Genomic DNA, 25817 nt, shown 5'->3' on the forward strand with positions numbered 1-25817 from the left:
GTGGAGCGACTCCAGGTTTACTTACCTGAGTGACTGAGAGCCAACTTTGACCCTCATAATTTGAGTTATCACATTTCAAACAGTTTCAAAACCCAAACTGCTCTCTTTGTGAAATATCCAAAGAAAAAAGCCTCATTAATAAATAAGAAGCCATTTCAAATGACTCCATGTATGAGTTAGCATGCAAACTACTGTTACTGAATATGACAGTTAAAGCAGATCTTCCAGTCACTTTCTGAAATAACTGTTTTCTAGTTTTATTATCCAGCTATCGATCCATAGTTCAGTGTATATGCCTTTATTTTCTTTAGGTGCCGTAAGTTAGAAGGGAATTTATTAAAGATAGTAGGACTGGACTTGGAAATTGTCATTTTGTTACTTTAAAGGTTTTTAAGTCAACATCATTTTTTCACTGAAGCTCTTGGTAAATACTTTTTTCATACCTCTGTGCTCCATTTTTTCAGAGGAGTAGCTGAAATTACTCAGGTAATTTATGCGGTTAAAAAAAAAATATGAAAATTTCAAAACGTTACTAGCATTTCCGTCAATTAAGAATTAATAGAGTCCTCACTATATGAGATTAAAAATAATGGCACATCTAATAAATATTTAATTTCATCATATGGAAAGATAATTATCACTGCCGAAGCTAAAAAAGTCAGAAGCATGAAACGCTCAAAAGTAGTATTTCTTGTTGAAATCACTGAGTGTATCTATACATATGTGCATATACATACTCTCATCTAAGTTTATCATGGTAATCCCCACATGCTGTTGAACCATACGTGGCTTTGCTGATTTGTGCTTCCTACTTATAATTTATTGTATATCAGAAAGCATACATGTATTAATAATTATCCTGCTCCTGCTTCTATAAAAATAACAAAGTGTGAACAGAGTGTAACATTGCAGCATGGATTTTCTTTGTTTTATATAGTAATTCTCACATGTTCATACACTGCTCAGCTGCTGTATAAATGTTTTTAATAAAATTATTCCTTCTCTGAGTTGCTAAATTCCATATATAACTTAAAGACATGTATTCAGTGCATCGTTACACATACTTTATAGTATCATCATTTTCTATACGTGGTCTCCTTTTGCCTACAAGTATTTGCCCTAGCTGTTTTCTACTCTTTTCCTTCACCTGTCCTGAATATTACCATGAATGTTTCTAATTTAAAGCCAGAGGAGTCAGTGGCTGATTAGAAGACAGGAAATTGGAGGATTAAACTGTCTGGTTGAACTTCCTTTACTTATCAGTACCGTGTAACTTACACTGGATTATAAACTCATTGGGACAATTTCTACAATGTATCAGTACTTCTGTTTTCTTAGTCTTTATTTTTCTGCAGAAAATATGGAAAATGAGGAAAATGGGTAGTTTGTGGCTAAAAAACAATACTTTTTAATAGCACTGAAGCACTGGATGTTTAAATTAAATTTGTATAAATGTCTTCAGATACAAGAATTCCTTCAATTTTAAATCATGCAGGTCTATGATATATATTTTAAATTAACTTCAGCATGTAAACAACCAAGCAACAGATACTTTCGGGGAGGGGGAGGGAAATGACATCATTTTAGTAAGAGGAGAATGCGCCTTGTTAACCCTTGTCCACCCCTCTTCCCCTCAGAAACTTTCTCATTTGTTGTAACAGGATGGCGTAGCTGTAGGACACCCTGAGGAAGGACTAGAGAGAAAAGCCAGTTTATCCAAAAAACTTTGTCTGGACTCCCAGTGCTACCCTCTGAGCGAGGAGCCGGAGATTTGACATCCTCGCACAGCGTTTACTGGGGGAGAAGGACGGTGTGTAGATAGCTGTCTAACCAGGAGGCGAATGAAGAGCACAGCTTTGTACCCTTAGGGGCCAGCTCATTCTTGCTCTTGATGCCCATGTATTATTTCCAGAGCTTGTCGTGGCCCCTGGTTATGAAATCATTGTGATAGTTGGGAAAAGCAAGTAATAGTACGATCTGGAGGACCTATCTTGTGAAGGATAAATAGGAGGACTTCTAACCTCAGTCTGTGCTATACCTAATGTGTTTCTGTGCTACTACTCACTATTCACCATCATTTAATTTTACACACTGGATTGAGATCTGAAGGTGTCAAAACTGTATTGAATACCAGACCATGCAGGAAAACCGAAAAAGATAGACACTGCCTGAAAGGTCTAACACCTTGATCTGAATCCAAAGGCTGCAAGACTAATCATATACTACTCCATTTTAAAGACCAGGACTGCATCTTTAAATTGATCAGGATGCTTGTGATGGTTTCCAGCAGTCTGATGCTGCTACACTAGGCAAGCCCTCCACTAATACTAGGAGTAACCAAAAATGGAGATGAAAATAAAAGAATATTCTGAAACTTTTTTGCTGGCAAAGTCCCAGCAGCTTCCATACAAACAAAAAAACAAGCTGAAACTTTTTATAAGTAAGGCAGTAAATATTTGCTTTCCCTACCTTCATATGAAAGAAAAAAGGTAACATTTTTTGGTTTATCGGAAGGTTCCCCGTGTTTTAATCCCAGCGTGAAAAGGATCTTGCTGTGCTGCTAGAAGCATGCTTCACTCCTCTCCCTCAGATGTGGTCACTGACACTGATTAATATTTAAATATGATTTTAGGATGAATCAAGTTGCTTCTTTGTTGATATTTGAAGACAAATGTGCTAGTTCATAATAGCATATTTTGGATTGACAATATCTTTGTTATTTCCATTAATGTCACTAGGAACTTCTCTTTCACAAGTACTGCAGGTAATAATTACAGAACTCGTTGCAAATGCTGGAACTCTTTGTACATGTACATACACACACTTTACATATGCAATACACTTGTACTTCATCCACCCACAAAAAGCAGAGGCCCTGCCACACTCCCAAGAAATCCAACTGATCTCGGAGCAGCAGGAGCCAGTCTGATTGAGGTGTCTTCGGAGCAGGCGCTGTACAAGCCTGCAATGGCTCTTTTGCGCAAAGGGTTTAGAACTTACATTCACTGTGATGAAGATCTCTGGATCTATTTTCCATAGAGTAGATTATTGAAGAGTAGTTCTTAATAAGATAAAAATCATTAGAACAGATTAAATAGATGTGTTGGCTAATGGAGTGAGATTCAAAATATTTTGCCTGTATGAGCATGTCTGTTGTTCTTTGGTGGGTTTTTTTTTCAGAGGCTGTGAAACGCAAAGTTAGCAATACAACTAGATATGGGTGGAAGTGTTGGATAGTACAGATGGCACTATAAGCTTGTAGACTTTTACTACCAATAATTGCAATGCCCTTGCTTTCAAAGGAGTGCAGGTTGCCCTTGATGTACGCAAACAGCCATATTAATTTCACAACCCAATTGGAATCACACACACGGATTGAGGTTGTCAATAGGAGCAGTGTGGAAATTAAGAGCACAAATAGTGCTCTCAAATAGGCCTTTCTGCTTTAAACGTGACTAACTCAAAAGATACAGGGCATACATGGTCGCTAACAGAGTATTTCCATAACTGAGAGAGTTTGAGAGTAAATTAGAGGGGAGTTTTTCCATTTATTTTTTTTTTAATCCAGAATTCAATTAGGCTGGAGAAAAATGGACCTGATTCTGCATGGAAATGTGCTGATATTCATAAGTAGTTATCTTTACTCTGGTAAAGAAAATGGGAAGTTGAGCATGGCTTTTTGGTTTACGTCAAGGAAATATAAGGAGTATTCCAAAGTGACCCAAATTAATCTTTTATGTTCAAGAAGAAAGGAGAAAAACTGTCCCATTTGATTGTTCATTCAGTCAGCAGTTATGTTTGCTCTTGGGAACAAATAGAAACAACATGCATGTGCACTTCTGTTTGCAAGTATTTTTTTTTTTTACTAGAAATTTTCTTTTGTGATGCTGTTTGAAAGAATAGCTTAAGAAGAATAGGTTAAACATGGGTTATTTAGGGCAGTGACTGAAAGGTGAATCACCGAGGTTTTTACAAGAGTGCAAACAGAACAAGTTTTCAAGGATTATAAGCTAACACAAGTAAAACTCAAATTTACTCGTGATCTGCTGCTAATGAGGACTTACAGTTTAGACAAATTGCAATGCATATAAGCATTGCATTAGGACTTGTTGCTTCCTCTCTTTTTATCTTGATTTCCTAAGGAAATGAGGCTTAAAAGATCAGCTGTCTGTCTGCCATGCGCAATGAAGGAAACTGTGGCATAAGACATTATTTAACACATCCAAGGAATTCCCTCATGTTCAAAAATCAATGAACAATTCTTAAACAATTTAAAATAGTAACTTTCTTACAGATTATAACTCTCTCAGCTGATTTTATAGGATACAACTTTTTCACTATGGAGATAAGTATAGTTGTTGAAACTTATTATATTTCTATGGACACCCATTCTTTTCATTCTTAATGAAGTTTTTTAAGAGTCTTCCACAGAGAAATGGGGGAAATACATGCCCACATACTTCTGTGGAATGTAGGAAGAGAACATAGGCCTAAAATGATGGGAAGTCCTTAGTGAAGGCCTGGCTCTTGGCAAGCAATGACATTTGCTAATTTCTGATATAAGTTTGTGGCAAGAATAGAAAGAAAAGGAGTGACCAAAGCATGGGTATTCAGCACAGGCACTGCAAAGGAGACAGGAAGGAGGGCAGGCTTTGATAGGAGAATATGTTTTCTGGCAGTATGAAGAACGGTGGCCAAGATATCACACCTGAGTAGAGGCAGTGAATCACAAGATTTTTTTTCTCCTTCTCCTCCAAATCCCTCTTTGAAGTTGTTTCTTTTTCGTTACTTAAAATCCTGTTCAGTAACATATGGGCTACCAACTGCTCTGGTCCTCCAGTAACTGGACCACTGCACAGACAAATAACTTTGTGGGTTTATTTTCCTCTCTTCAGATGCAGAGGCACGGTTTGAATTGCAGATTAGTAGCTCATTTGCCCAAACTGTTCTGCACTGAGGCAACTCCATAGCAGGAAGCCAAAGAGCCATAGGACAACAGCAGTGGCCAAACAAAAAAAGGCTCTATGCCAGCACCAGAAGATGTCCCCCATGATCAGCAGCGCAACCACTTTTGATTGCATCTGCTCAATTCCAAAATTTCAGGGAATATTTCAGGGAACTTTGCTGTAAATTCTGGTGAAAACCAAGAAAAGGAAAACAAACAAACAAAAAAGAGCAAAGACCAGGCTGACAACATGCCCCTGTGGCACTAGGACTCAGAAAAGTCAGAAAAGTCTCATGTTCCATTGTGCATCGTGTCCCACAGCCATGCATCCTGGTGTCTCCCGCTTGCAGCTTGACAAAGTCTGTGGCTTCACAGCACATTAACCTCAGGAGCCACATTCCCTTATGGAACCAGTTGTTCCCATCTTTGAATGGTGCAGTCCACCTTTCTGTTACTTGTCCTAACACATCTGTTTTCAGATCTGCTCTATGATCATGGAACTGATCCTGCATAAAAAACAAGATCTTCATGATAGTGATATGCAGAGACACTGGGGAGGAGCACAAAACCTTAACTAAAAAATGTTTATCTAGTCAAAAAGTGAATGATTGGCTGCCTAAGAACAGAAGGATCGATGGGCTGGGCATTTCTATTTTCCCTTTCAACGGGATAAGGGGCTGGAGGCAAAATGAGTGGAAGTTGTACCCTGAAAAACAGTGTGAGACGAGGCCTTCTGGAATATGAAAAATAAACAGACCTATAAGGGTGGAATGACAGAGCTGCAGAGTTTTGAGGATGGTGACAATTTCAGTTTGATGCAAACATCTGTTCATGTGCTTTGGATTGAAATAATCAAACACCTGCACTTCCATGTATGTGTTCATGCTTGCAAATTTCTTTGTTCTAACGAGTTTTCTGGGTGCACACCCCAGGATGGGTGTGCATGAGGATGGCGTAGAGTTATTATTTGTATGCTGTAGGTGTTTTCACCTGCAAAATGCAGGTGCCTGCTTAAACATGTGTTCTTACAAGCAGATATGCAGTGCATTTCCCTTGGTTTCTGTAGGTGTCTGCCAAATCTATCACTTTAATTTCTTTATGTCTCACCCTCCCCATCTATGGAGTAGAATAATAAAACTCACTTACCTCAAAAAGGGTGTTAAATGTTAATTAATGGGTTTCCATCAGTATCTGAAGACAGATGCTATAATTGCAGTACATTATTTTATAAGAAAAGTTACTTAGGAATACAAGCTTTTGCAGAATTAGGGAACTAAAGGCAGGAAAGACCTAATGGGTTGTGGAGTCTTTCTATCTACCAGCAGTCTGTTTTTTACTGTTTATTTATTGCTGACTTTTATTTTGCCTTTAAGCCAAACACTATGGGTTACTCGTATAGCATATGCTTCTTCACTCTGCACACAAATAAAAGCAGTGATCTCAAAATCAAGATAATATTATAATAAAACTTGATTGAGGATGCCAGAAGTGGTACGTATGCTCACACTGTGTAAGACACAGAGATCTCTGTGCATGCCACTTTCATATTAAGTAGGAGTTTGGTAAATTGAGTGGATTACTGGGATTTCATTAAAAATTAAATGTACAATTATTTAGATGAATTTTTCACATATGCTTGTGGGCAAACAATTTTTGATTAGTTGTTGACATATAGTACACACAGTGTGTGTGTGTGCATGTGCACATGTATATTTACATGCACGATATATAAATAAAATACAGACAGTAACATAGTGTTAGGAAAGTCCACTGGTAGTCATTAATTTGGGAAGTCTTATATAGGATGGAAAGAATGATCTTCCTCAGACTGAAAAATTGTTTTCACTACATCACATTAAGACTTACTTATCCAATAAGCACTATAAGAACTCAAGACCAAGCACAGCTCATCCCAGCTCTCTGCTCATTTTATCTAACTCTTCAAAGAAGTTTCTCTTCCAAATGATGCCATGGAAGTAAAGCCATGCAATGCCTTTTTCAGCAGTGCCTGTCACTGGCCTGGGGTTGCGGGATTTACATCAGTGGAAGGAACTTTCTCAGTTTGATTTTAATTAGAAATCAGGTGGTAAAGCTGGGGGAAAGATTTGTAAAGATCTGAAGTGTCTGAAGAGGAGCGGCTTGAATAACACTGTATTAGTCATGAGGCAAGGAAGGAAGAATGTTGTCATGATTTGAAAGTAACATTGTTCAGTAAACGAAGATGTGTGAAGCACTTGCTAAACTAAATTAGTTCCGAGGTTTGGTGCACATTTGTGTAATTCTGTTCATTGAAGCTTTGAACAATTGTGAAGGAAAAAACAGAAACACATCTATTAAGAAAAAAACGCTGGAATTGCTTTCTGGTGGTGTTTATCTGCAGCGATTCAGCTGCCATTTTTCATATTTCAGACAGAATAATTAATTGGCACAAATAAATAAATACAAATAATACAGTGTAATTCTACTCTGAATTTTATTTTGCAGTGCTGATCTAATGAAGACTTTGCTTTTCCTCACACAAACAGAAGTTGTAGAGAAGTTTTAGGACCCTGTGTCTCCTAAATTTTCTACAGCGACTGTTCCTTAATAGATGACCTTTTTCTAATGCATGGATTTGGTGTGCAGAAAGGGTAAATCTTGTGGTTTGACTGTACCCTGTAGAATATCATTGAGTAAGTGTAGCCATATACTTTTTATTGTATTATCTTGTGATTAATTTTTCTAAGAGTTGGTGCTCCCACCTCTTCGTGGGGAGCGGGGACGTGGTCTGCACTCTCAGGTCATGTTCTCAACTCCTTTAATGCACCTCTGGCATTTACCTGTCTATTTGGGACCTTTACCTTTGTGCTATTATACTTGTTGCTGTCTTACTTGGTTAAGAAGTACAAATAGCCCCAGCATTGCCAGCTGCAGTCCCAGGCTGGATCATTACTCCAGATTTGAGGTTAATCAACTGCAAATTCCATTAGCTTCATACAGAGTGAAAATAAAGAACAGACGGTCTCGCATGTGAGCCAGAAGTCAGGTGCAGCACAATACGGCCAGCCTTCAGGTAGAGGGATTTTTTTCCCTTCAGCTAACATCTCTGAGATAAGACCAAAGGATCAGATCAAAAAAGATTTTCATGAAAGTTTTATAGACTCCCATCCTTTTTTTTTTTTTTTTTTCCTTTTCTCTCAACTTCCAATGGCAAATGTTAGTTCTTTATTTGATTCTGGTGGGGTTTTTACCCCTTTTTCTCCTGAACACTATGGAAAATCATTGCTGAGAGTTATATTCTCAGACTTCTTATGTTCTTTAGCTACTTGTTGATTGTGCCAGCAACTTGCGTTATTGCTCAAGGAAGTCCTGTGTGATGTTTGGGGGGGGATATGGGGCCAGTTTGCTATTGAAGACCCATTTACTAAGATCCCAAACTTGCAAGTGCTGACATACACATGCACCTTGTGAGCTCTGCCATTGATTTCGATAGGACTTACAATATCAAAGCTAGACACACAGGAGAGCAGTAGCAGGAACCAGGCCTAGACGCTTCCCTGCTGTTTTTATTCTGTGCACTGTCTCCCACACACACCCCTCAGATAGTGTTTTTGCTTGTCATTGGTGGTTTTCTCATGAGTGCCTTTAAAATCTGTTTAATTTCCTCTTCTTTTTGCGTGTACTACAGGCAATCAATATTTATAGAAATTTAAAAAAAAAAAAAGTAATCTGCAGTTGTCTGAAAATAATGCCTCTGCCATATCTCGATTCTCTAAAGCAAAAGCTTTCCTATCAAATGGAAAGAACTACAGGAAAGTCAGGTCTGTGGCCAGAAGTTGAGATACTGCTGCACACAGAGTGCACTGCACTTTCCAGACTGAGTTCTGAAAATTTACGTTAGCATGGTGTTTGCCAAACAACGTGAATTTTGCGTGCTGCGGCTTTTCCCTTTTCTTTGCATCTTTATCTCTTCACCCGGTTTTGGTGGGGAAGGGAGGTGCCTCTGTGTGTGTGTGTGTGTGTGTGTATATCTCCCTATATACATATGTTAGATTATCACTGGCATGCCATTACAAAAGGTTAGGGAAAATATTGCTGCCAACAGAACTAAAGATTAAATAATCCAATCTCTGGGAACTGTAAACTAACAATCACTGTCAAATGGGCCCTTTCTAATCATAGTTTGTGGTGGAATGAAAGATGCAATTGTCTGGAATTGATGAATATGGGATCCATGCTGGCTTCGGGGTCAAAGGTGACTTCATGCAAAGGTCCCTTTCTCTCTGGCACTGCTTCCTTTGTATAGCATAGCTTGGCAGCTATCTCTTTGCACTTCGGCTACCTGCCAATGCAGCTGGTACTGTGCAACTGTCTGGTACAGACTACAAAGCATCACTCAGCAACCAGCAGCTCCGCATGGGGCCCCTTTTCTAGGATGACAAAGAAAGATGGGCTATACATTCTGCCATCTATGCCCATTAAAAAGACTCTTAAATTGCATTACTACAAGTTATTGTTAATTATGTAGTAGTCACTGGATCTGTATGATCCTTTTAGGGGTTGATATCTTTACTGTATGCTGGCAGTATAAGTAATCAAGAGGGAAAAATCAGTATTTTGTTGTGTAAAAAGTAAGTACTAACGTGGTAAGTTGCTCGTGCATAGCCATATGAACGAAACCTTCATTTGGATTATGTACGCCACAGGTTTGCGGCATATGCAGGAAAAAAACTGAACTAGACAAATTACTTGAGATGTTGTGTCCTTATAGTTTCAATATTCATGTTACAGTTAAGCTTGGGAAGTGTTTTTGTTGGTAAGCATTTATCCTGAAAGCTTGCTGGTTGTTAAAATGTGCCTTGAGCTGCAACAGAGAAGGAAGAAAACAAAGTTCTGGCTACATTAAAGTAAAAAATTTCAGTTTAGAAATCATGAAATTAACCAGTGTTTAAACGATGGGATTCTGATAATGGAAGTGGCATCACTGGCAGACTGACAGGACACTGATTGTCTTGAATACTTTTTTCCCTCGGTAGTGCATTTTCTTCCTGTTCTTAAGAAATCGTTTGTAGTGTGTCCAACAAAAGGAAAATCTTTGTCCTTCCTAAAGCTGAGGTCCTGGTTGTCTCCTGAGGAATGGCCAAGCTACTTCTGTTCTTCAGTTCAGGCGTGATGAATTGTACTGCAACTAAATCTGCAGGCCTGATTCCAGTGGATATTTTCCAACTCCTGTAAATCCATCAGTGTTCACATAAAACTGGAAGAGCTAATCTGGGGCAAGCGAGATTGGATTCACCTTCAGTAAGACATACAGATGACTTACGACATAGATCCAAGTTACTTCAACTTAAATATCTTGGGCCAAATGCTTAGCTCCTGTCAACTGGCATAGTTCCCCTGAAGTTAATGGAGATGTACCGATTTACTCCTCCTGCATTTTCTGGGACTTGTTTTTCCCAGGATTTCAAGGAAAATTCTGTAAAGAAAATGGTGGGACTTGTTTACTCTTGACTGGTTTTTTTCCTCTTTTCTTTTTGCCTGCTTCCTCTGCACTATTTATGATCTTGCACTTGCCTCCTGTAGAGCTGGCAGGCATCCTAAGATGTACACCAAATTCTGGGAAGGAAACAACACCATTTCTGTATAGTACCACTGCGAGAGCTAGTCTGTTGAACCACTTTTATTTCCTCTTTTGTTCAAATTACACAAAAAATCTGAGAGACACAAGATACGACAGGAGGAGATGAGAACCTTCAGTCTTCAGCTTCTCTCTTTCCTCCTTGCGTCTAATATTCCTTTTCTTGCCCTGTTCTGATATCGGCTATTTGAAATAGTTATATATAATTTAACATTATACAAAAGTATTGTCATATCAAACATAGTGAAATGGATTCCAAAAACACCATCTGGTATTTGGGAATGCACTGTGAGTTGGGAACGTGAGAAGAGATATTCTTTGCCACTTTGCTTGGGACCCAGCCATTAGCAGTGTAATTGCCAAGAAAAGGTGACAGGCTTCAGGCTTAATGCAAGTGGTTTTTTCTTTTAACTCTCTCTCTTCCCCAGCCTGTTAACTCTATGAGTCCTAAACTAAATGCAAAAGGCACTGTAAGGGCAATGCAATGGCAAAAAAAACAATAGGCTCCCTTAAATTAAAAGGCAGGGCAGAAAATGAAAACAGTCACTGGGCTCCTATAAGAAGACTAGAATAAGTGAAAACAAAATAAGCTTGTTGAGAGGAGGAAAGAAAACAAGACATGTATGCTTTAAAGCTGCAGTGTGCTACACAGAATTGTTCTCTTAAGTAGTGGATTTGTAATGATTAGAGTTTCCCAAGCTTTATCCAAAAGCTCATTTCAAAGCCGTCATTAGTTTCCTCTAATCCACCCAAAATTGCAAAACGCATATTGTGAAGGTCATCCATGACCATTCTAAACCTGGTTTATTTGATGTTATCTCACTGATTTCTCCCTATCTTCATCTATTCCTTTAAGGATGGGGGGGGAGAGATAGGGTTTAATAAATTAAAATCTCAGATGGATTTCTATGGGAATATTATTCTGATGTGTAGGAATCCAAAGGGCATGCATAGTACAGCTTATATAATTTTGTGTTGCTAGCCTGTATGCTACCATTGGCAGGTGTAATTCTAACAACTTTTGCCAATATTTCTCACCTGAGAACCAGATCAAACATGAGGGAAGTAAAAAATCAGAGATATTTGAACAAGGATCAAAGTCTCTGTATTACATTCAGGAAGGCAAATAAACTTTGCAGCAGAGGATGCAAACAAGTGAATAACACAGAAAGGTTTTAATCTTTATTGATTTCCATCTAACATTTGAAATACAGCCTTATATTAATTCTGAACTTAAAAAAAGGCCACATAGATTTGTTTCGGTATGTCAGAAACTGCGATGCTACGATAGATCTGCTATTAAATTACACAAAATAAAATGATTTCTGGTGGGTGTATCTAATGCTTGCCAAATTAGATGAAATGAAAGCTAACCCTCTTAGTCTAGCTGTTGTTTTTAAATATTTATGTCTTTAACAGACATTTGTGTGTGCCATGAGGGGGACTAGAAACTCCTTTGCTATCAGTCAGTTTATGTAGACATGCAAAATTCTTACAATCTCAGTACCAGACTCGCACAAAACGTTCGTCACCGCAAGTTCTTTCAATTTATTTGAAATAAGCTTGCCGATTCACCACGCTGCCGTTTTGGCTCCCGTTACTTATTTATTTACTGCGATTGCATTTCGCTGCAAATGAGTTCTGTACGCAAAATTTAGCCTACAAGGTGTAGCGCAGATTTTCAGCAAGGAGTTCAACCCTTCGGTGCAGAAAAGTTGGTGGCAGTCCCATGGGTGCCAGATTGCTTGAGGGACTGAGAGAGAAGCTGCGAGCCCAGAGCTTGCCCTCTCTGCCAGCGACCAGCCGTCGTGAAACTTTGCCCTGAAACAAACACCATAGAGCCGAGCCTCACCATGCATCCGAGTGGGAAAATAAGTGAAACATCACAAAAGGATCTTTCTGTTCTTTATGAGAGCTTGGGATTGGGGTGCAATTTTACCCCAGCCCTGCTCGACCTGACCTTCAGCGCTGTTTGCTTTCTAAAAGGCAGTGATGGTCTCTGATATGCCTCTCATTTAGTACCAAGTTTCTTGCTTTTGAAGCACATCAATCGAGGCAGTCCCCGATGCACTTAGTGTCCCAAACCCTCCTGACTGATAACCCAACCTGGGCAGCTCAGAAGAAAGATAAAGTTCTGATTTCTATCTTACAAAAACAAACACTCTTTTCAGGCAAAATCACTCTTCAACAGAGAGTGTTGTATTCTGAGTCTTGTTCAGTACCTGCTGCTCCAACAGCGCTGGCTTTATGGAAGCGCAGCTATCCTTGGGATGGAGCGGTGAGGGATGCATCCGACATGTAGAAGCACGGATGTTTTGTGTGTACAGAAACCGAGGCCACGCAATCAGTTAGGTGATAGAGGGACAGACCACACGTGGGATTCCTGATTCCCACTGAAAGAATCAAGAAACACAAAACTGTTTTGCAATTTAATTTCTGAAGGGGTGTATTCACCTATGAAAACTTTCATACAAGAGATAAAGACCTTCAATACAAATGAAACGTGATAATACTTTTTGCGTTACAGTTCCTCCCGTAACAGAAATTGCACAAATTGTCTCCTTTTTGACTGTGCTTTTCTTTGACCTTTTCCTATTGAATAATCTAAAGTTTTTAGAATGTATATTTTATTTAATGGGTTTAATCAACAACTAAAGTAACAAAGAATCTGCATCTTCATTCAGGAAGTTAATATTACAAAAGTGCCTTTTAAGCCTCTGTTGAGCAGCCACAGCCTCTGTGAACCAAAACCTGCTGCTATGATTAATAGCAGCAATACTTTCATTCAGCACAATTCATTCCCCATTCGTCCCCACTGCACAGCTTGGGGCACCTCGGGGACACCCTGGGTGTGTGCAAGCTGGAGCATCCCGTGCCTGGCTCCATCCCCGGGGCCCCGCGGCCAACAGCCAGGGATCTAAGTCCGGGCACACGGACGCTTTCTTGGGTGGTAAACTGCCAACTCCAGCAGCTTATAGCTTTTTATCACCTTAACAGGAATGTGCCACCCACAGCAATGCGGAATTATTAGATCTTTCTCAACGTTTTTTTCCCTTCTGCATAGAGAGCTTTGCCTGTTTTTCCCTTCCCAGCCTATACCAGGCTGGGGTTTTGTTTTGCTCTCCGGTGACATGATGACAAACTGCAAATGAATAATCAAAAGTACTTAGAATTAAAATGGCAAAAATATTATTAGTTGCTGCCCCCCCCCACCCCTACTCCCGCACCGCTCTCCTGTTTTCCTCTCCCTCCTCTTTTGACGGCAGGCAGAAAATGCAGATGCCAAGGCAGCGGAAGATATTTTTAAGCAGGAGCATCTGGCTCCTTGGCAGACTCCACAGGCAGTTGGTTTGGTTGTTTTGGAGTTGCCTCTGGGTCTGTCACATGTTTTGGCATCTGACTGATTGTCTGGGCTGCCTCCTCTTATTGGACATATTTTTTCTTTGACTCACCTTTGATTCTGAATTGTCTCTTTATTTTCATTTGCCAGTGAACAGCAACTTCAGCTGATCCTGGGCTTGTTTATATAGAAATAGTCCCTGTCACTCCCCGCCTGTGGCTCATGGGAGCCTCCTCCCTGCCCGGTCCGTGCTACCAAAGGTGCCTGCTGCGAACACTGCTTCCTTGGGATTCAGGTCAGGCTCCGAGCACTCCCTGGGAAGGAAACTATTCCAAGGAGGAGAATTTTCCTGCATCCAAATATACAGCCAAAAGCACAGAGACATTGTTCCTGATATATGCTGTACCTGTGTAGGGTTTTTTTTAAATATATAAGATTATTATATTGGGGGGGAGGGTTTGTCTTAAAACAGTGTAGGTTTTTAAATAGATTTTTTGCAGAGTATGAAAAGCTCTTTGAAATGACAGGTCTGTTCCCTGCCTGGAAGCCCGCTGTATGAAAAAAAGTTAGATGCTTAGCAGTATTTGTTTCTGCGTTTTCTTAGCATGGTAAATCTTGGGCAAAGCTAGGTTTTCACTCAAAAAACTTTTTTTCCCCCAAACATTGCGGTGAGCCAGTCTGGAAGCCTGTCCCTGCGACCTGCCCCAGCCCGTGGAGCTGACCCAGGGATTTTATGACTGCCAGGACAGCGAGGCTGGCAGAAACAGGTGGGCTCACAGCAGGGAGCAGCAGTGAAAGCCCCACCACAAGTTCTGCTGGGATTTTTTTAGGTGGCTAAACTAAATCTAATTAAACCAGAGCATGTTTAAATGAGCTTCAGTTAATGTGCACTTTGTATAACTCCTCTATTTAATAATGGCAGCTCTCGTTTTTATTATTAGTGCTATCGTTTTTCTGTCTTTCCTGATATTCCCAGGGATTGAATGCATTATTTATCAGAAGCGTTGGGGTTGGGTTTATATTTCTAAAATGCTGTTTTGGAACTGTCCTGTGAACTAGTCCTTGCTGTGCTCAGGAGGCACCGTGGAGACTCAGAGATGAGATGTAAATCTGTGCTTTCAAGCTAAAACGAGACCATATTCCATAGAGAAAGTGTTTTTCTTTTAAGGAGAAGGCAAATAGAAAGGGGGAAAAAAATGCTAGTTTTTAAATACATTTGTAGTTTTTTGAAGGTAACGTCATAAAAAAAAATTGTTTTTCACTAATTGACATAAAGAAGGCATCACGTAACTTGTATGTTGCTTGGGATTTTTTCTTAATTACACTAAATCAAATTAAACTCAATCAGGAAAAGGGTAGGGAAAAACATAATATGATATTTTAAAACGAAACTCCCAGTATGTGTTTTTCATTGAAGTGAAAGTATTGCCTAAGAGAAAGTTTGCCTCTCACTGACCTGTCATTTTTGCCTCAGTCAGGTATGTGTTTGGAAGCCCTATGTCTATTATCGCTGTAAATAGTAAGGATGTCAGAGGCTAGGGAACTGGCACATATGAAATAAAGCTATTTATTCCCAGGGCAGGACATTTTGGGCAGCTAGGCTACATCCTTGTCTCTTCCTCCTACCTATATGCAGCAGGGAACGGCAGAGTAGCTCCAGAGTTACTTTCCAGGTACTTGGAGTTCACAAACACAGAGGAAGATGACTATAAAGATTTTAAAACATGAGAGAAACTATATTTACAGTTACTTTTCTTGTGTGTGGAAAGGAAAAAATATTTTCAAACTAATTTTAAATCCTAAACCAATGACTGAAGGAGCAGGCAGATAAAAAACATGCGTGTGAACACACACACTTGCACGCACGCACACCTTACATAAAATTACTTTTACCATCTGATCCAGAGTCTTGGCATGACTGATTCCAGTAAAAGCCCCGGACCCCAGATCTGTACAAGAACATTAGTAAACATTTGCACTGAACACAATGTCACATACAAATTAAAGTGAGTTTCCAGCTCTCATGTTTGCAAAAGGAAGCCTGTGAGTACAGTAAATGCCTGTGTTCTGAAATCTTAAAAAGAAAATTACAATAAAACTAGCAAAACCTCCAATCTACACTGTGTTTTTAAAGTCATCTTGGTATTCTAGGGAATGTACATCATAAATTTTGAATAGATGGGATTAGCAATATCATGAGGGGGAATCCCAAAGGACCTATCTCCAGCAAGGAAGGAATCTTGTAAAAGACATTCACAATAAATCCTTTCATAGGCCTTGGCACTTGGATGTAACTCCATAGATTCCCTGTTAGGTTTTCCTATGAGGCGAAAAAAACAGGTCCTTTTGGGCTTTTGATTCTGTGAGTCAGTTTTGTGATCCGAAAGCACCATATGGGTGCTTTCACCTTTGTTTTTCAGCACCTGCAGCATTTGGCAGATACATGGCAAAGCAGAAGCAGCAGCACAAAACATGGTATTACTGGGAGAGGGAGATGCAATTCTGAACTGTCTGTCCTCTTGGGGCAAGCAAATAGCAGAAAGCAGCTAAGTGCCGTGCCAAACTAGTCCTGTGGGACGATGTGGTTACAATAACTAATTTTTAGAATAGCCTTGTTCATGCTACTCTAAGTCTGTGCAGCCTCATCCAACAGGAGACTCGATTTTCAAGGGCACAGCTCTAAAAGTCCAAGATTGAAATGTTTGCACAAGAGTTACAGTCTTCAGACATATTGCAGTTAAAGTGAGGGGGCTTTTCTGTCCTGCCCGTGAACAGTTAATAGAATAATAGGTAAGTCTTTAGGAGCTTAGCAATACTCTTTAAAATCCCTTGGATCTTTTAATGCTGTGGACGGATGGCACGCATTCACTGCAGCTGGACAGACATGCTTCTCAAGGAGACACCTTTAGCACTTCTGACTTGGTCTCTTGGCTTCTGGTGAGCCAAGTCAACACACATTTCACACTAAGCTAACTGTATTTCTCTTCTTATTGTTAAAAACAAATCCTTGGTCAAAATCAAGGTGTTCCAACAAATCCTTACCTATCTAGTTGTCAGTGTTGCATTTTCCAGATTTCAGGAATCCTTCAGACCAGGTCCATCTGTCTTGCTGTGTCCTTTTCTGTGGTCTGTTTTATGGCAACAATGGGCTGTGGGTCTCTATAAAACTGAATGAAGACTGCAAAATATATTGGGAAAAATAATGAAGTGGGCCACTTCTGCTTGGCAGGGAATGGCAGTCTTCAGTTTACCAATAGAGAAAAAGGGGTTAATGGATTTGTTCTATATTGAACACTAGCCTGTACAAGGCCGAGACTCACTCCATCACCACATCAACCCTTTTGTAGACCCTTAAGCATCTGCAAACACACTGTAAAAGATGAATGATGATCTTGACTTCTCTTCCCACTTGGCCAAGATCCTTCCTATCATGAACTTCAGTGATTTGAGCAAGATGGTTCTTCTTTGTAGCTGAACTAGGAAAGAGATTCATCTGGTTTCTCTCAACTCAAATGAATAGCGAGGGAAAATATAAACCTGTTTAGAAATCACTTCTCATCAGAACACAAATTGCTGGCTAAAGTCAGAACTAGGACTAAACATTATCTCATAAATCCCCGGGAAGCTGTGGCCAGTTACGTTGGTGTCACCAACAGGCCCTGAGCATCTTGATGCTGCTTGGGAGTGCAGGGAGTGAGGTGAAAATCAGCGACTAAGGAGTCTGAGTTTTGTAAACCTTTTTTCCACTTCAAATTGAAAGGTGCTGCTGTTCCCGATCAGACTTTCCAAAACAAGGACATGGCTTGGCCACAGTTGAGATGGATTTAGTCTCCCAGAAAAGTTGTTTTCTCTGCTGCCATCTGACACAGGTGGAGCTAGTGCCAACGTAGTGAGCATAAATTACAGCCAACGTGATGCGGAATATCTTGTGCACGGACCTATGTAGCTGTGTAATTGCTTGGCATGTCTTTGGCCCTTCACTTGTCCCAAGTGATAGGTGTGCAAATGGGTTTATAGGAATAATAATTCTCAAACTTACAGCCAGCTCTTTTCCTCCCTCCATTACCCTGCTGGAAAAGATTTCACAGCCATTTGCGTTTGTTGCAGAAGCCCGCAGAAGAGGTGAAGTTAATCAGAACTTTGGCTGTCACTCCGCTCCTAGCAGAGGTTTTTTGGAGCTGTGTTTCCGTGTTCAGAGTAATAGAGCTCGCCTCACGTTTAAAATGAAGTAAGATAAGAGTTGACCTGTGATAAAGAGAAAATAATGGCTTAAGATCTGGATCATCTGGAACCTAAACTGATCCACAGAAACTAATCCATGGACCAAAAAAAAAGAGAAGAAAATTGAAATCACATATGAACCAGAAATAATTCTCCTCCCACCTCTCAAGGTTCACACAGAAATGTGTGAAATTGAAAGGGCAAACCGTGGTATAAATTTTGCTCACCTGTTGTGACGCTGAGATCAGTGATACGCTGAGGTTATGGAAATGAATCCTGGGGATTCATTGCAGAGGATAGCAAGGAATATCAGGTGCTTTGTGCATGAAGTTTAAATTAATGTTTAAATATAACTCTGGAATGCAAAAGGAAGTTTAACTGTAAAATGTGAGAATGAGTATGTTCTTCTGATGCACCACACACTCACTTCCAGAGCATCAATCACTTTTTCTCCGCCTTCTTCATGAAATAGATCATATTTTCCTCTCCCATTCAGTCTTTTGATAAGGGATTTGTTCTTCAGCATCCTCCCCTAAGTACTGGGAGCCCCTCGTAACAAGAGGAGAACACTGTGCTCCCTTTGTGTTTGCCCTGGGACAAGGCGCTCTCCTTCTGTGACGACTTAAGCAAGATGGAGTCAGAGGGTTGATGAGCTCAGCAAGCCTAAACGCTGCTCTGTGGGTTTGGTTTTGTGGGTTTGTGTCTAATCTATGAACTTTACATCACCTAAGTGTAGATTCTCCCTGTGGTTTAGTACAAGCAGCCAAAGGTTGAATTCATACTGTGTTCTCACAGGTGAAACTTCGCTGACTTGTGCCAAGCAATATATTCTGCATGTTCCCAGTTTACATATTAAATCCATGGGGTAGAAGTGGGCAAAAAGTAGGAAATCTCCTATTACTTATGTACAGTGAGAAATAACATTCGGTGGGTGGATACAGTTTCTTACGGAAATGAGCTGTCTCTCCATTGAAGGAACATCTAAATAGAAGGGAATAGTTTGAAACATAAACTGAAGTAGAAAAATTCACTTCCTGCTTTATTCCAGAAAATACCAGTGATATTCCCCAGACAGGACATGAATATGTTATCATTGATTTAAAATCATTTGCACACATAGATTTTGACCTTGCTGGAGTGCAGAATCTACAGTGAACCGTTTGTTCACAGAGATGGAAGAAAATAATTGAGGTTTTTTTCAGGGTGGGGAAAATGCTTTGTAAGCAAGCAAGAAGTGTGTTTTGAAAGATGAAGGTGAGAAAGAGCAGGGAGTTGTCAGTATTGAGATACCCTAGTGTAATTTAAAAACAGCGTTTCTATTGCAGCTCTTTACCCTTTAATATGTGAAAATAAACTCATTCTTGAATTTTGCAATGTTTCAGTGCTGCACACCCCCTTTTCTCCCTGCCCAGCATTACTAATGTCAGGGACTATTCTTTGTACTGTATTTGTACAGCACCTATCACAGTAGGCTTCTGGTCCATTCCTCAGGCTCCTAAATGTTGTTGCAATAAATATAAATAACATCACTGAATTTCAGTATCAGTTGCAGAAGTATTTCCTCTTCCTGAGGAAAGAACTGGACTACTCTGGATTTAAAGAGCCAAGCTTTTATTTCCAGAAAGCAAAGCAAGTGGAAATGACAGTCTGCTTTTGGAGAACCCCATTGACCTGTAAGACCTTAGTTAATTTTGGCATAAAGTGAAATATTCATTGTTAGTGTGTTAGTGTTCCATACAGAAAGCCAAAAATGAATGCTTGGGGACCAGCTAGGAAGTTAGAAGTGTAAAACCTTCTCTTCAATAAACACCTACCTTGGGAATTTTTGGTGAAAATGAAGGAGTGCAAACTGGGGAGACAGCGATTTATTTACCACTGCTCTGGTTCATGTGAGTTCAGTTCTTGCTTTTCACAGCAACTCTGGGGAACTCATTTAGTCTATTTATTCCTCACTTTACCCGTATTTAAAACATCAGAGGTAACACATTATCGCTCTGTAAGGATGCTGTGAAGGTAAAACCAGCGGGAAGAGCAGCAGATACAGTGGTGTGAGCAGGTCCACCTCTGGCTGGTGTACACTGATTCGTGTTACAGCAATATGCAAATGTGGCAGGCTGTAAGCTTCTTTAGGTAGTGACCCTATCAGTATATTTGCATAATTGAGTTAAACTGAGAATGTCAGTAAATTATATAGATGCTGCACAATGTATTGGTGAAATTCTCTGAAATGCAGCTCAATAGTTGTAATAGAAAGTTGAGATTTTCCCATTTTCTTTGCATGAGGGGAGTTAGGTAAGACTTAGAGACTTCAGTCAGACAAGGCTGAAAAGATTGTCCTTTGAAATGGACTATCCTAAAATCACGTTATGCCGTAACAGGATTATCCATGGAAAGACAGAGAATTGATACCTTCATCCTATAAAAAGACAGCCTTAAAATATCTCCTCTTGTTAAACTGCTAGCCATCTTTAGGGCAAAGAAGTGATGAGTCAGCTACTTCACAAATTTCTGTGGCTTTGTAGGAAGAAGCATATGCAAGACGTGGTGTGATGAGTTATAACACACCTTTGTCATGCTAGAACATTTCCGAGCTCCTTCTGTAGTAATGTGCTTTCATTTAAAGGCATGAGAGCCCAAGCAGCCCAGCTCAGCCAGCGCTATGGAAGTGACTGCGTCACTCCAGCTATGCCGTGCCTGCAGTCTGTGCTCCAGTGATTGATGGATCCTTGAGATCCATCGTGACCTTGCTATTCGTATCAATGGGCATCCTGTAGGAAACCCCAGGGCTTCTGTCACACTGATACCCTCACAAGCCCATCACAAGTTTCATGTTGCAAGTACTTTTCTTTGAAGCTGCAATTCCTCTTTATTTAGCCTTCCCCAAGTACAGTTGTTTTGTCCACCTTCGGTATTGCATCAGCAAATACATTGCTCTGCAATCTTAGCTGTTAGCACACCACGAGGCAGTGGAACAACAGGGCTTTGCATATCAGCAACTGTGTTTCTGGTCTCTTTTATCTGTTGTTGTTCTATTTCTGACCTTGATTATTACAAATTTATCTTCAATATACTCCCAATCTCTCTCCAGAATCACAGTGGTAATAATATCAGGTTTAGGGAAGCAGAAGATTCACTTACAGTGTTTCTTGCCTGAACTCTGGACACAGGACAACGTGTCTTGATGCAGTAAAAGTGGGGCACTCCACTTAAAAGAGAGTTCAGGACAGAGCAGAACAGACGGGAGCTTGTGTCCTAAACACAGGCTGAGTATCACCGCTGTAAAGTAGGTTATGCCACCAAAAACTATGAAGAAGAGTGGCAGGTTGGATGGGGCCTTGAGCAACCTGGTCTAGCGGAAGGTGTCCCTGCCCATGGCAGGGGGGTTGGAACTAGATGATCTTTAAAGTCCCTTCCAACCCAAACCATTCCATCATTCCGTGATTCTAAGAGAAAGCAAAACTCAAGTAGAACAAGTAGTGTCGCAGAAACAAGAAATTATTTCTGCTTGGGCTACCTGGGGCTTCTGATCTCCTACACTGACACGCTCTGGTCACTGACCCAGGCTTCTGAGGACACCTTGCCAGTGACTCCAGAGTGTTTCCTTTGCAGTCCCCAGTCTCTGTCCCAGCCTCATTGCTCTCCTCCGTTGGCAGCAATCCAGGTGAAATTGTACATTCTTCCCTCTCACAACTGATAAATGCAGAGAAGCATTTTATTTCATTTTTGAGTGGTTTGAGCACAGGGAATGGTACCAATAAAACAATGAAGCTCCTACCAAATATGACATAACGATTCTTCGAGGTCACATCATTCCCTTCCTAGATAGCAGAGCTGTTCTGGGGCTGTCAGCCCATTAGTCTGATAGGATTGTCATGATAACCAGAAAAATACAGTCAGTCCTAGCTCAGAGAAAAATTCTTTCCTCTTGAAAAAGCAAAGCTTTCTATCTCTATGTGCCCTGAGCTGCAAGAGGAGGTGACTGAAGTCAGAGCGGTTCCTACAAATAGAAATCTTTATCATTGTAAATCAACTTGGTGAGTAGCAATCGACTTCTTTGTCTCTAGAGACATTTAATAAAGTACCCTGCAACCTCTTTGTCATCCATTAGTCACCAGATATTGGACATCCCATTTTAAAAGCACCATTTCTTTTTTTTAAATATATAGTCTATGGAAGACCTATATTTTACTTCTTTTGGATGGACACATTAAAAGGATATTCTTACTTCCCACTCTGGATTGAAAGTGCTAAGAAAATCCTGTTGTACATGAAGAAAATGTAAGTGCACATTTAGCAGGGACTTTGCTTTCCTTTTTTATTGCTAATAAGGCGTACACCTCCAGCCTACTCTGGAGGCCAGACCATCCCCCAGAACAGTTGCTGAAATTCAGCCTGCCCAAGGATTTAGGGAGAAATGGCATTATGGAAAATAGGGAAAACCGTTGTTTCCCTTCATATAATATTTAACAAAACCTGTAAGCTAAAATATAGATTCAAATTTATCAGTTGCTGAAGTTCATTCATCTGCACATCTTGAGGAGTAAGAGCATTTTCTTGCTTTTAGCTGATTTGCCACAAACCTCTGGTTCTGCCCGTGCTGCAAGCAAGTACTCATTGTAACAGACTTTACTCCTCAAAGGCAAGAACTGCCTAAGGTTGAACATGTCACTAATCTGAGCTTTGGCACAAAATAAAATACAATCCAAGTCTTCATGGAGACAGAGCAAATCTTGAAAATCCGAACCCTAGAAAGTCTAAAAAAGTCATATAACAAATATGAAGGGTGTATATTTAATTGCTTCTGTTCAGTCTCCTGATTCTCTAGTCAATGTCATGATTTTTGTGGGGTCTGACGCATGATTTTTGAAATCGATAATGCCACTGTTCTCACAACAGGGTACTGTTTAAATGGGCACTTTATTGTAGGACATCTTGTATCACTGTGTAACTGGACCCCAGCTCCCCGAGAAACTTTCCATTTTTAGCTGTTCTGTCCATAGGCTGATGACACCAGCATTTTCCTTCTGGACAAACTTCTTCCCGTTTCCTTACTCTGCATCCCAGAGTAAGACTTCAAAGATGTGCTTCCACAGCAGGGCAGGTGAAGACCTTGCTGACACTTTGCAATCAGTGAAACGTGGTTTTAGCTGCAGTGACTGATTTCGTAGAACAGCGAGCGTAGACAAGACTTAACTAAATGTCTGAGCGGTGAGGAATGCCTTAGTTGATATTTGCACTTTTCGGTAAACAGCTTGATATTCACTGTGACAGAGTTTCATTTCTCTGGAGTGCTTTATTACATGCCTTTTATTGGCTTTTTGAGTTCAGATTCTTTGACTGGTATATTAATTTTATTTTTTTATTATATTTCCTCCTTTTATGTTCTGCAATTACATTAACTTAGCCTTTCCCGATCAATAATAGCTGCAAACAGTTTGCCTTTCACTGCACATACAAAATCTGTAATAATGGTCTTCAAGTCTTTATAGTTTCTTTAGTGGTGTTAAATTTATTATACCTTATTAGCATAGAGAAAAGGATCAGTGAATGACCTGCTACAGTAGAAGGCGAGTAGCAGACCTAGCATCCACTTCTTGCAAAAAAAAAAGTACTCTAGAATGGAAAAAAAAAACCAAAACCAAACATTTTTTCTCCAGAAATTTGTAGCAGGGCTATAATTATCAGCATAAATTCTCTATGGTAGCTTTTAAAACCTGTGCAAGCTCTGTTTAATTTCTTGAGCATGTTATTAGTTACTCGGTCCCTTTTAGCAGTAGATGAGGTCAAACGGAATTATCATAATGGTCCTTTCTGGCCTTAAAAATCAAAGCCAATGCTGGAAGGGCTTGACTGTCCCCAGTCCGAACTCGAACGTGCAGAGAAAGGCAAAGTGTGCTAAGCCTCCGTCCTGCTGCTCCCCTCCCCTCTGGTCCATGGTCCTCTTCACTCCACTTAAGCCCCGGAGCAGGAATAGGCGAAGGATCCCAGTGCTGCCTCCCTCATCCAGCAAAGCAACTGGGAAGGGGCAGAGCCCTGGACACGGCGTGCCGGCGCACAGAGCCGGGCGGCTGGGAACGGCCACAAACCCTGCAGCACCAATGTGATGCAGGGGAGACGGGAGCCGCATGGAGAGTCAGGATGAGGGCACCCGGTACTCGGGGCAGCGGGCGCAGTGGATCCTGCCCCACGGGCTGTGTGGGGACAGGTCAAGCCAAGGAATGCTTGGCTTCTCCTCCTGGGGGGGAAGAAAGATTGTTCATATTATTTTCTGTAGACTTCAGGCGAAGTCTTACTCGTTTTATTTACAGAAACTGTTTCGAGCCGTTGACTTGAGCAACACTACTCTTATGGGTAAAGGAAACAAGAATTTGGCCTCATGACAACTTTAAAGTCCTAGGATTTATGTTCCTTGCATCCTTCAGATATGTTTGCAAATGTTGACGCATACTCCTAGATTTTTACTCATAAAAATGCTGCTTGTGTTTTGGGGTTTCTTAGAAAAATATTTTTAAATCACTTTCCACCCTTAAGGGCCGTTTGAAATTCACACTCCCAAGGCAGTAAAACAACACTACAGGTTTGGTTTTAACTGGGAAAAGGCAGGAAGCTGAGTTTTAGTACACTGCTCTCTGAACAGTAGGTGATTTTGAAGACAGCGTTGGTGTCAGCTCTGAATATCCCATCTTGTACTGGTCCAACCAAGACTGACATATTTTATTTTTTCACTTTGCCTTTCCAACATTTAATTTTATTAGCTGGGAAAAAAAAAAAAGTGGACATAAACTTTTAATGGAAGTGTATGAGAACTGACACATCAGGAGCAATTACAAATACATGTTGTGTAACGTAAATCTGCAGGCACTTTTTACAAACTGGAGGCTTTGGCTCTGTGCAGTTCAATGGCCACAAACATTCTTGTCTGCCAGTAAAAAAAAACATATTGTCTTCAGTGTGATGTATACATAGAAAATATGCATTTTTTTAGCATGACTCTCTCTGAATAGGGATTGAACCCAGCACCTCCCTCCCTGAAAAGCATGACCTTCTGTTTGAACTTCATGGTTACTGCCTTGTCCCCTGGAGGTCCCCACTCCAGGCCACGCGTGAAACGTTCCATCACGCAGGGCTCCGGCAGGAGCAAAGCTCTGCTGCTCCAGCATGGGGCACCCAGGAGGGAGGAGATCAGTCCATGCTCCCAGCAAGCTGAGTGTGTGCTTACGAATGAAGGGTCAAGCTGGAGCATATGATGAAGCAATGCTGCTTTAAGTCAAAAGTCAAAAAAACCCTCACCCTTTCCAAGGGGCATACTAATACCCAGATGGATTTGTTTGCTTCCACTTACTTTTCGCAGTACTTACACTGACTTCTGTTGTTATAAGTAGTACTAATTAAGATCACTGTGATTGCAATGAAACACGATTCTGCGTGCATGCAATACCATATGTTACCAGGCGATTAGGTACGGGTGCTGTCACAGCTTCTATAACCGCAGCGTCGTGTCCTGCTCTCTACGGAGCTGCAGTGGGATCTCAGCCCTCTGTGCCTCTGCCGCTCTCCCCCCTTGTACCAGGGATGGGGTACCCCCACAGCTTTGCCACACCAGCACCAGGGAAGTGGATGAGCTGGATTTGGGGCAGGCTTCTCTTTCTCTTCTGATAATTAGGGATATTGCAAGAAAGTGCTAAAGAGATGTT

The 25817-nt window shown here is 40.5% G+C and overlaps 1 protein-coding gene and 2 long non-coding RNA genes across 8 annotated transcripts in view; 2 read left to right on the plus strand and 1 right to left on the minus strand.

The window, feature by feature from the left end:
* NFIA (nuclear factor I A) overlaps nt 1–25817 on the plus strand; it is a 360756-nt gene that overhangs the window by 3863 nt on the left and 331076 nt on the right. The window lies entirely within an intron of this gene.
* On the minus strand, nt 11796–14075 carry LOC128148349 (uncharacterized). The gene is made up of 3 exons (XR_008237265.1): nt 14015–14075; nt 12785–12955; nt 11796–12383 (listed from the first exon to the last, which is right to left on the minus strand). It is a non-coding gene; the product is annotated as an uncharacterized LOC128148349 (long non-coding RNA).
* LOC128148350 (uncharacterized) lies at nt 14207–15196 on the plus strand. Its single transcript, XR_008237266.1, has 2 exons — nt 14207–14312; nt 14580–15196. It is a non-coding gene; the product is annotated as an uncharacterized LOC128148350 (long non-coding RNA).

The sequence above is a fragment of the Harpia harpyja genome, chromosome 11, assembly GCF_026419915.1.
Source record: "Harpia harpyja isolate bHarHar1 chromosome 11, bHarHar1 primary haplotype, whole genome shotgun sequence".
NCBI lineage: Eukaryota > Metazoa > Chordata > Aves > Accipitriformes > Accipitridae > Harpia > Harpia harpyja.